Raw genomic sequence first — 12,389 nt, forward strand, 5'->3', positions numbered from 1 at the left:
TACCTGCTGGCGGGTCTGCCCAGGTCCTTTGAGCTCCACATTCCAGCCTCAGCTGGGGCGGCCCTAGGAGAGCACCCCTCACTCCTTCCTAGGGCCTTGTTTTTTGAAAAAGAGACAGCTTTGATAAGCTTCGATTGACATTTGTCTGAAAGCAGGCCCCTGTGTGCCCATTGCCCCGACAGCCAGCCGACTCGTCTGCTTCCAGTCCATGGAAAGCGAGGCGGCGTCCACACCTCATTCCTTATGAATCGCCTGTTCTTCCCGGCCGCCTGACTCTCGGGGATCACACTTCCTTTCTGAAACCCTGTGTTCCCACTGACCTTCCCAGAGGCCTTGTCATAAGGCTTTTGACGTTTCTATTTTTAGTTTAGAGCTCTTAGAGGAAATGAGAATGGAGCCAAGCCTGACCTGTGGTGGCGCAGTGGATAAAGCATTGATCTGGAATACTGAGGTCACTGGTTCAAAACCCTGGGCCTGCCTGGTCAAGGCACATGTAGGAGTTGATGTTTCCTGCTCTTCTCCACCTTCTCTCTAAAATGAATATATAAAGTTTAAACATATATCCTATTTATTATATATAATATATAGAAGAGAACGGAGCCCAGGCTGCGGCCTTTCTCTTACAAAAGCCGAAGGTACACTGTGTTGGCGGGCAGAAGATGGCGCAGAGGGGTTGCTCCGAGAGAGGACAGATGCAGGGAGGGAGGAAAAGAGGCCAGAAAGCAGCCCTCTGGGTGCCCTCATTCTAGGGGAGGAGAAGATGAGGCAGGAAAAGGCTTGTAAGGAGCCACCCAGGCCACCTGGTGCGGGAGCCAAGGGAGGGTCAACGCGCCACAGACTACAGAGGTAGAGGAGGGTCGTGAGGGTCGCTGCTGACTTTGAGGATAGCAGTTATAAGCAGGTGCCGGGACCTGAAGACAGATTGGACAAATGAAAGAGTGCGTGGGCCTGACCAGGCGGTGGCGCAGTGGATAGAGCGTCAGACTGGGATGCGGAAGACCCAGGTTCGAGATGCCGAGGTCATCAGCTTGAGCACAGGCTCATCTGGTTTGAGCAAAGCTCACCAGCTTGAACCCAAGGTCGCTGGCTCAAGCAAGGGGTTACGCGGTCTGCTGAAGGCCCCCCAGTCAAGGCACATATGAGAAAGCAATCAATGAACAGCTAAGGTGTCGTAACAAAAAACTAATGATTGATGCTTCTCATCTCTCTTTGTTCCTGTCTGTCCGTCCCTATCTGTCCCTTTCTCTGACTCTATCTCTGTCTCTATAAAAAACCCTAACTAACCCATTCTCCTGACATGTAACGAAAGGAAGGAAGAGACGGCATTGACACGCAAAGGACATGCAACGGGGAGGACTGGTGTGGGTTAGCTGCCTTGTTCTTGTCGTGGGGAACACTTTGGTACACAGAGAGGAAGGCCGGAACAGAAAGCATGAGACTGAAAAGGCAACAGACAGGAGATAATTGGCAAAGCCAAGTCCTAAGGAAGGCATAGCCTGGGAAAGCCATACTGAAGACTCCCTGAAGACAGGAGCTGGTGCATTCGTTGAAGCAGCGTGTGGTGTCCCGTGGCGCAAAGTATGATAACATCTGGTAAAGTTGGTTTGGAGCTCTTGGCTCAGCCTAAAAATTTGCTTCTAAATTATCCCCAAATCTGAATCTTGGCCTCTTGACAATCTGGAGCCCAAAGCGATGTTATAAGAAGAATGAGAAAAAGCAAAAAAGGTGAGTGTGGCTGGCTTACCCTGTCGCTGTAGGCCCTGAGCTAACTTACTACTCATATTGCTGCCTGGAGAGAGGAAGTGAAGGGAGAGAACACGCACACGCACACGCACACACACACGGTGGTCAAACCCACAGAGCCGGCTTGAGTCCATTTTTCTTTCAGTCACCTTTAAGGAAGAATTAGATGGAAAGCTAAAACAAGATGTTCAGGCCCTGGGGTGGATTCCCCCACCCTTCCACCTTCCCTCCCAGGCAGGCCGGGCCTGGGGTTTAGTGCGCTCTGACCGGGCTCCTCTGTAAACACATGACCAAGCATCCTAAGCAGTGTGGCAAGTCCTCCATTTTCTCAGCGCTAGGAATGACTGGGGTCTGGCGTCAGCTGCCTCAACGGGGTGCTCAAGAGCCTGGAACTGGGCCAAGGCTGTTCTAACATAAAAAGGCTCGCTAATATGTGCTGAGTGAATGAATACCTGAATGCATTCATTATTATGGATATTAGAAAAGGATAGATAACAAACATTTTAATCCTACTGGGAGCAGAAAAGGCACTCTATCTCTTGAATGAGTGATTTAAATGTATTTACTGTGCATTGGAAAAATATATTGTTAGAAAATTAAACCCATGATTTCACAAATATTATTGGTTAAGACAAGGGGTTAAGTTAAAAAAAGAATTAAAGTTGGTTTCAAGAAAAATATACTAAGTGAAATAACATTACAAGAAGATAAGACAGCCGTCGGACTGAGATACGCTGACTCCCGCATTGGCCGTCTAACCCAACCGAACATGTGTCACCTTCAGTCTGGGTTGGGAGAGAAGGGAATTTACTGAATGTCAGGTGCTGGGTGTACACTTTTCATAAGTGTCTCCTTTAACCTGGTCACAGCCCTCTAAATATTATCTCTATAGAAGTATCATCAGCCTTACAGAATTTGAGTAACTTGTCCAAGATAGATCAGCTGGAAATGGCAGAGCCTGAATTCAAACACAGCTCGGGCTGACTTCAGAGCCTTGCTCCTTTGTCTGCAGGGGAAGAGTGAGTCCGCGTGCAGAAAATGTTCCACGTGGGGGAGGAAGCACGAGGGCGTTTCCCTGGGAGGTTCTCTGTCTCTGGGAAGTCAGGCCGAGTCCAGCCACTGAGCCACTGTGGGGGATTTGGCAAGAAATCCCCCATCTGAAGCTTTCATCCTAATCTGATAGAAAAGGGAAAGAAATAAAAGCACTTAGAGAGTGAGTGTGCCACTACCCACGGCACCTCATACTGGAAACTAATACTATGGATTATCCATTGCAAAATATTTTTGTACTTATCCCCATATTTGAGGGATGTCTCAAGTTTTCTCAGTCCCCTCCCACAGGGGTCTCTAGCCCCTTGACTCTCAAAGAGAAGAAATTTAGCTGGGATATTTAGCTCAAGCCTCTGTCTGTCTGCCCAACCATGTGATAACCATTTATTCCATTCCTGCAGCCACCTCATGTTGAATGGATAGGGGCGAAGGATGCCCATTCTGTGAGGCATTGTTCCGAATTAAATGCTCCCCCCCCCACCCCAGTTCATGTGTTAAACCCTACCCCCATCCCCAATGTGACGGTATTAGGAGGTGGGACCTTGGAGAGGTAATTAGGATAAGGTGAGGTCATGAGAGTGCAGTCCTCATGGAATGGGGGCTTCCTCTCTGCTCCCCACTCCATGAGGATACAACAGGAAATCGAGATGTTCACAGTCTGCAACAAGAAAGAAGGCTTTCACCAGAACTTCACCATGCTGGCACCCTAATCTCAGACTTTCTGTCTCCAGAACTGTGAGTAATAAATTCTGTTGTCTACAAACCCTGTGCTATGATAGTTTGTCATACAGCCTGAACAGACTGAGACGGGAGCCCCAAAAGGCAAGTTGGGGAAAATGCCCTCTGTTTTTGGAATCCCTTTTAACCCACAAACAGCCACAACCACGCTGCAGATTTCAGCCTGGAAGGGGGAAGTACAGTCATGCTCACCTGCTCACTTCCTCATTGCCCGGCCGATCCACTCTCCTCTCTCTATCCATGGGATGGAAGAAGGGGACTTCCTTTCTCTTGGCAAGAATTTTTCCTGCCTCATCTCCTTACTTTGTGACATTTGACCTCACCCCTTCTCTGGAATCACACAGTGAGGGAAAATAACAGAAAGTGAGTCTGGAGGTGGGATTTTGGGTTTTTTTAAAGATTTCATTTGTTCATTTTTTAGAGAGGGGAGAGAGAAAGAAAGGGAGTGGGAGGAGCAGGAAACATCAACTCCCATATGTGCCTTGACCAGGTAAACCCAGGGTTTTGAATCTGCGACCTCAGTGTTCCAGGTCAACGTTTTATCCACTGCGCCACCACAGGTCAGGCTGGAGGTGTTTTTTTAAATTGTATTTTATGTGTTGTTGCATTTCACCTTTAGAAAATCTTGGTCTCACACTATGGCATTGGCCAGGCGCTCCCAGTTTGAGAGGTGGGCTGGTGTGGCAATAGGTTCTCCCCTTCCCCTGAAGGGGGTCTCTACTTGCTTCCTCAGTGGCTTCCCTGAGCTTGCCTGCCGGCCTGAGCCTGCGGTCTCTGCAGAACCAGTAAGTGCTTCTGGGAGCAGGAGGAAGACTGTTCGGAGCTGGCTCCTGCAGAGCTGGCAGCAGTCCGTGTACTGACCTGGGCAGTGACCACACGGCGTGTTTGCCTTGTAATAATTCATTGAGCTGCACACCTTATGATTTGTGCCTTTTTCTTGTATGTATGTTATATTTCAAGCAAAAATGAGTTAAAAAATTCCTTTTGTTTATTGACAAAACTCCAATCTTAACTAGAAGATGATAACTCAAACTAATTACCTAACTCGTGGAATTAGCACTGCCTTACCATACTCCCCCATAAACATCAAATATTGTGATATTTTCTTTTGCTTATTATTTTTAATAAGCAAAACGTTTTGCAATGCACAACGAAAAACTAATGATGCTTCTCATCTCTCCATTCCTGTCTGTCTGTCCCTGTCTATCCTTCACTCTGACTCTCTTTCTGTAAAAAATTATATTTATTTTATTATAAAGCTATATGCCAATTATAGAAAAGTATAAATAAGAATAACAATCTGCAATTTTACCACCGGGCAACTATTATTTTATATATACTACTCACAAAAATTAGGGGATATTGCAAAACAAATATGAAGTGATAAAATATCCCCTAATTTTTGTAAGCAGTGTATATACATACACACACATATATATCTTATAATAATAGGGTCATTTTATTTTAAGTTTTGAAACCTACATTTTTCACTTATTAAGATCTTGTGAACATTTTCCATAATTAACTATACTTTGAAAATAAAATTTAAATGCCTGCAAAACATTCTATGTTGAGTCATTATACTATTGTAGGTCATCATTCATTTTTTTCATTCATCCTAACACTCCACAAATATTTACTGAGCACCCACTATACTCCAGGCACTGGGTTGGGTATGGGGAACGCAGTAAGAACAAGACAGTCTTGCTCTCTTGTCATCAAGGAACTTCCAGTCTATGGAGAACACTTAAAAACTAATGAAACCAGTAAAAATCCAAGTTGGAGTTTCTCATAGAACTTGTTAAGTTGATTCTAAAATGTATATGGAGAAGCAAAGGAGGAAAAAAGAATAGTAAAGAACATCGTAATAATAGAATAGTTGAATAATGAAGACAATGTGTCTGACTTCTCTAAGTTCTTTCTTTTTTCCTTTCATTCAGTGAGAGGAAGGGAGGCAGAGACAATCTCCCACATACGCCACAACTGGTATCTACCCAGAAAGCCCACCAGGGGGCGATATTTTGCCCATCTGGGGCATTGCTCTGTTGCTCAACAACTGAACTCTTCTTCGAGTCTGAGGCAGAGGCCATGGAGCCATCCCTAGCGCCAGGGGCCAATTCGCCATGGCTGCAGGGGTGGGGGGGGAGAGAGAAGTGGGAAAGAGGAAAGAGTGGAGAAGCAGATGGGCGCCTTTCCTGTGTGCCCTGACCGAGAATCGAACATGGGACATCCACATGCCAAGCCAATGCTCTATCACTGAGCCAGTCGGCTAGAGACCCTTAAGTTCTTAAGAGGCATAAGTTAAGATTGGAAATCTTGTTTGAATATGCTTAAAATTTTTTTAATTTATTGATTTGAGAGAGAAATATCAATCTGTTGTTCTATCCTTTTATTCATTCATTGGTTGATTCTTGTATGTTCCCTGACTAGGGATCAAACCTACAACCTTGGTGTGTCAGGATGATGCTCTAACCAACTGAGCTACCTTGCTAGGGCACTGAATGTGCTTGTTTAAATGTTAAATTGCTTTAGGCATAAAACATGCTTAGTGACTACAGAACAGTTATTTACATATCTATAAAATATGTAAAATATATACTATCCATATAGTTTTGACCTACTTTTACATTTAACTTTTTTTTTTTTTACAGATACAGAGAAAGAGTCAAAGAGAGGAATAGATAGGGACAGACAGACAGGAATGAAGAGAGATGAGAAGCATCAATCATCAGTTTTTCGTTGCCACACCTTAGTTGTTCATTGATTGCTTTCTCATACGTGCCTTGACCGTGGGGCTACAGCAGACCGAGTAACCCCTTGCTCGAGTCAGCGACCTTGGGTCCAAGCTGGTGAGCTTTTGCTCAAACCAGATGAGCCTGCACTCAAGCTGGCGACCTCGGGGTCTCAAACCTGGGTCCTCTGCATCCCAGTTCAACGCTCTATCCACTGCGCCACCACCTGGTCAGGTGACCTACTTTTACATTTAATAATGTGCCCTAGGAAGTGTTTCATGTTGATACATATAGACCTAAGTATTCCTTTTAACAATGACATGTTATTTCACAATATGAATTGTCTATATTTATTTAACCAGTTTCCTATAGAGAGTTACTTAGGTTATCTCCAATTTTCTAAAAAAAAAGATACAATGATAATAATTGTACATATATCTTTGTACACATTTGCAGGTATATATGTAGGATAGATGACCTGAAGTTGAAGTGATGAGTATGCACATTAAAAATTCCAGTAGAGCCTGACCAGGTGGTGGCGCAGCAGTGGATAGAGCGTCGGACTGGGATGCGGAAGGGCCCAGGTTCGAGACCCCAAGGTCGCCAGCTTGAGCGCGGGCTCATCTGGCTTGAGCAAAGAGCTCACCAGCTTAGACCCAAGGTCGCTGGCTCCAGCAGGGGGTTACTCGGTCTGCTGAAGGCCCGCGGTCAAGGCACATGTGAGAAAGCAATCAATGAACAACTAAGAAGTCGCAACGCGCAACGAGAAACTGATGATTGATGCTTCTCATCTCTCTCCGTTCCTGTCTGTCTGTCCCTGTCTATCTCTGCCTCTGTAAAAAAAAAAAAAAAAAAAAAAAAAAAAAAAAAAAAAAATTCCAGTAGAGCAACTTCTCTGGCCCCGTTTTGTGGACCAGAGAACCTTGTCCGGGATGCGCTCTACTAAATAAAGTTTTTGCTATTTCAAAAAAATTTTTTCAGTAGATGGTGACAAATTGTTCTCCCCAAAGCATGTAATCTTTTATATTCTCATCAACAGTGTGTGAGAATTCTTGTTTTTCCAACAGCATCACCATCATTATATATTAGCAATATATTTATATAATGCTTTTTGGCTTTGTAAGATTTGCTAGGCAAGAAATAATTCCTCCTGGTTTATTTTCATCTATGTTTCCCTGAGTACTAATGAAGATGAAGATCTTTTCAGATATTTATTGAAATATTTGTAGTACCTCTTCTAAGAATGATCTGTTTTTCTCTTCTGTTGTTTTTTTCTCTATCAGCTTGCCTAGTTTTTTTGTTTTGTGTTTTTTTTACAGAGAGTCAGAGAGAGGGACAGACAGACAGGAACAGAGAGATGAGAAGCATCAACCATCAGTTTTTCGTTGTGCATTGCAACACCTTAATTTTCATTGATTGCCTTCTCATATGTGCCTTGACCGCGGGCCTTCAGCAGACTGAGTAACCCCTTGCTTGAGCCAGCGACCTTGGGCTCAAGCTGGTGAGCTTTTGCTCAAACCAGATGAGCCCTCGCTCAAGTTGGCGACCTCTTGGTCTCGAACCTGGGTCTTCCGCATCCCAGTCCGATGCTCTATCCACTGCGCCACCACCCGGTCAGGCAGCTTGTCTAGTTTTGATTGTATATATATTTTTAGGAATTTTATATATTATAGTTATCAAGCATTTGTCTGAGGTATATGTTGCAAATATTTTTTTCCCAGTCTTCTACTTCCGTGGGAGTTGTAAATTTCTATTTAATATAATGTGTCTGTGCCTGTTTTTTTCTCATGACTACTAAGTCTTTCCTACCCTGTGACTATAAAGATACTGCCCTGTGTTTTCTTCGAATCCTTTTAGAATGTAGATTTTGAATCAATCTGAATTTATTTCTGAATATGCATATAAGGTAGGGGTTCACTTTAATTTTTTTCTTGTGGCTCTCTTATTACCCAGCAGCAATATTATTTTTGAATAAATCTTTCATTTTCACACTGTTTAGAAATTCCACCTATCATATGCTAAATTCCTATGAACATGTGAGTCAATTTCTGGACTCTATTCTCTTTCTTTGATCTATTTGTTTTTCCTACTCCAATACTGCATTGGTTTAATTACTGTAGTTTTATAGATTTTTTTCATATCTAGAAGTGCAAGTTCTCTATTTTTTCCTCAAACTTAAAAAAAATAACATTGCAGATTTTCTATTCTAGAAGAACATGAGAAATGGTTTGTCATGTTCAATTAAAAATCTTGTGAACCTTTTTATTGGGATTGCCTCGGGTTTATAGATTATTTGGGAAGAATCAGCATCTTTACAATATTGTGTTCCCACTTAGGAACATAAAATATCTATATATTTATTGAGGTCTTAAGTCTTCCAATAAAGTTTTAAAGTTTTCTCCATATAAGTCTTGCACATTTTTTATTAGGTTAATTTCTAGGTACTCTGTGGTCTTTGTGGTTCTTGTGAATTGGGGGTTTTGTTTTTTTCCTGTTACATTTTCAGAGAGAGGAAGAGGAGAGTGAGAAGTATCAACTCATAGTTGCTTCACTTTAGTTGTTCATTGCTCACTTGCTGCTTGTCGTATGCGCCTTGACTGGGCAAGCCCAGGATTTTTAATCATTGACCTCAGCATTCCAGGTCAACACTCTATCTACTGTGCCACCACAGGCCAGGCCTGTGACATTTTCTTATTCGTTATTACTGGGGATTTTGTATTAAGACATCTTAGTAAACACTCATTAATTATAATAGTTATTTCAGTTGACTCTCTTAAAATATCTAGGCAAACAACCATGCAAACTATAGGTAATACAGTTGACCCTTGAACAACACAGGTTTGAATTGCATGAATCCACTTCTACATGGCTTTTTACTTCCCAATAAATACCTATGCTGGTTTGGATTCATGGTTGAGTCACAGATGGGCAGGGCCAACAGAATGTATTGGTTGGTCTATGACATTTTATATAGGGAACTGAAGCATCTGCAAATTTTAGAATCAGTAGGGTGTCTTGGAATCAATCCCATAGATGCTGAAGAACAATTAAGTTTTGATGGAGTCAAAAGTTATATGCAGATTTTTTACTTCTTCAGGGGTTGGTGCCCTTAACCCCTACCTTGTTCAGGGGTTAACTGTAATGGCTTTAATTCTTACTTTTCAATATTTACATTTCATATATTTTTCTCATCTTATTGCATTGGTTACAACCTTCAGTGCAATGTGAATAGTGATAACAATAGCGTGAGAAGAGTTTTGTTTACCAACACGTGTGATGCTTACTATAGATTTTGGTAGTTTTTCTTTAATAAGTTAAGGCTTTTTTAGATAGCCTACATGACAGAAAGAGCTTTGTTTAAATTTTTTTTTTGTGACAGAGAGAGGGACAGATAGGGACAGACAGACAGGAAGGGAGAGAGATGAGAAGCATCAATTCTTCATTGCGACTCCTTAGTTGTTCATTGATTGCTTTCTCATATGTGCCTTGACGGTGGGGCTCCAGCAGAGCGAGTGACCCCTTGCTCAAGCCGGGTACCTTGGGCTCAAGCCAGCAACCTTGGGCTTCAAGCCAGCGACCATAGGGTCATGTCTATGATCCCACACTCAAACCAGCAACCCCATGCTCAAGCTGATGAGCCTGTGCTCAAGGCGGCAACCTCAGAGTTTCTAACCTGGGTCCTCTGCATCCCAGTCTGACACTCTGTCCACTGTTCCACTGCCTGGTTAGACTGTTTTGACTTTTCTGAAATTATAAATGAGTGTAGCAAATGCTTTTTCAAAATCTAACATATTGGCCTGACCAGGCGGTGGCGCAGTGGATAGAGCGTTGGACTGGGATGTGGAAGGACCCAAGTTTGAGACCCTGACTGAGGTCGCCAACTTGAGCCCGGGCTCATCTGGTTTGAGCAAAGCTCACCAGCTTGGACCCAAGGTTGCTGGCTCAGTCTGCTGAAGGCCCGCGGTCAAGGCACATATGAGAAAGCAATCAATGAACAACTAAGGTGTCGCAATGAAAAACTGATGATTGATGCTTATCTCTCTCTGTTCCTGTCTATCTGTCCCTATCTGTCTCTGTAAAAAAAAACCCAACTAACATATTGTTTTTCTCTTTTGTTAATATAGCAGATTCTAAAATTGAACCATCCTCATAGTCCAGAGACAAATGTTATTTGTTTGGTCATTAGATATTATTATTTTTATATATTGTTGAATTTTATTTACTAATATTTTATTTAAGATTCTTTAAATCAATTTAAGTTTTGGTTTGTGCTAGTCTATGCTAGTTCCATGAATATGCTGGCTTATGATGGTCTATATGCTTCCCATCTGGCTTATCAGTTCTTTCTTTTCTTTCTTTCTTTCTTTCTTTCTTTCTTTCTTTCTTTCTTTCTTTCTTTCTTTCTTTCTTTCTTTCTATCTCTCTCTCTCTCTCTTCCTTCCTTCCTTCCTTCCTTCCTTCCTTCCTTCCTTCCTTCCTTCCTTCCTTCCTTCCTTCCTTCCTTCCTCTCTCTCTCTCTCTCTCTTTCTTTCTTTCTTTCTTCTTTCTTCCTTTCTATTCTTTCCAAATCACAGATGACATACAATATTATATTAGTTTCAGGTGTACAACATAGTGACTATGTAACTTATAAAGTGATTACCCCAATAAATATAGTATCCATCTGACACCATACATAGTTATTACCATATTATGATTATATTCCCTATGCTATACTTTTACATCCCCCAATATTTTTAGGAAGTCTTTTTTTTTTAGATTTTATTTATTCTTTTTTAGAGAGAGAGAGAGAGAGAGAAAGAGAAGGGGGGAGGAGCAGGAAGCATCAACTTCCATATGTGCCTTTTCCAGGCAAGTCCAGGGTTTTGAACCGACGAGCTCAGCATTCCTGGTCAATGCTTTATCCACTGCACCATTACAGGTCAGGCTACATTCCCAAATTTTAACAATTTGTTTACTGATATATACTTCTTTTTTTTCTTTTTTTTTCTTTTTTTACAGAGAGAGAGTCAGAGTGAAGGATAGACAGGGACAGACAGACAGGAATGGAGAGATGAGAAGCATCATTAGTTTTTCGTTGTGCATTGCAACACCTTAGTTGTTCATTGATTGCTTTCTCATATGTGCCTTGACCATGGACCTTCAGCAGACCGAGTAACCCCTTGCTTGAGCCAGCGACCTTGGGTCCAAGCTGGTGAATTTTTGCTCAAACCAGATGAGCCCGTGCTCAAGCTGGTGACCTCAGGGTCTCGAACCTGGGTCTTCCACATCCCAGTCTGACGCTCTATCCACTGCGCCACAGCCTGGTCAGGCTGATATATACTTCTTAATCCTCTCTACTTTTCACCCATCCATCCCAACCCTGCTCCCATCTGGCAACCATCACAATATTCTTTGTTTCTGCTTTGCTTCTTTATTTTGATTTTTAGATTGCCCATATAAGTGAAGGCATATGACATTTGTCTTCTTCTGACTTATTTCACTAGAACAATACACTAGGTCCATCCATGTTGTTGCAGATGGTGAGATTTCTTTCTTTTTTGTGACTGAATCATATTTCTTTGTGTGTGTGTGTGTGTGTGTGTGTGTATATATATATATATATATATACACACACATACATACACACACTACTTCTTCATTATCCATTCATTTATTGCTGGACACTTAGGTTGCCTCCATAGTTTGGCTATTGTAAATAATGCTACAATGAACATATGGATGCAAATGTCTTTTTGGATTAGTGTTTTGGGTTTCTTTGGATAAATTTGCGGAAGTGGAATTGCTGGGTCATTCTTTGTCTCTTGTTATAGCCTTTGTTTTAAAGTGTATTTTTGTCCAGTATAAGTATTGCTACCCTGGCTTTTTTGTTTCTATTTCATGAAGTGTCTTTTTCCATTTCTTTACTTTCAGTGTGTGTCCTTTGTTCTTGTAGACAACATATGTAAGGGTCTTGTTTTCTTAGCCATTCAACTACCCTATGTTGTCATTTGATTGGAGCTTTTGATTCATTTACCTTTAAAGTTATCATTGATAGATATATAGTTATTGCCATTTTATTATTCATATTTTTAATCTTTTCCCCCCTCTTCTTCTTAAAGAAGTCCCTTTAACATTTCTTGTAAT

General features: G+C 41.9%; 1 protein-coding gene across 5 annotated transcripts in view; it reads left to right on the forward strand.

The window, feature by feature from the left end:
- Positions 1-12,389, forward strand: part of GNE (glucosamine (UDP-N-acetyl)-2-epimerase/N-acetylmannosamine kinase) — a 153,758-nt gene that overhangs the window by 82,339 nt on the left and 59,030 nt on the right. The window lies entirely within an intron of this gene.

This window comes from Saccopteryx bilineata, chromosome 2 (assembly GCF_036850765.1).
Source record: "Saccopteryx bilineata isolate mSacBil1 chromosome 2, mSacBil1_pri_phased_curated, whole genome shotgun sequence".
Lineage (NCBI taxonomy): Eukaryota > Metazoa > Chordata > Mammalia > Chiroptera > Emballonuridae > Saccopteryx > Saccopteryx bilineata.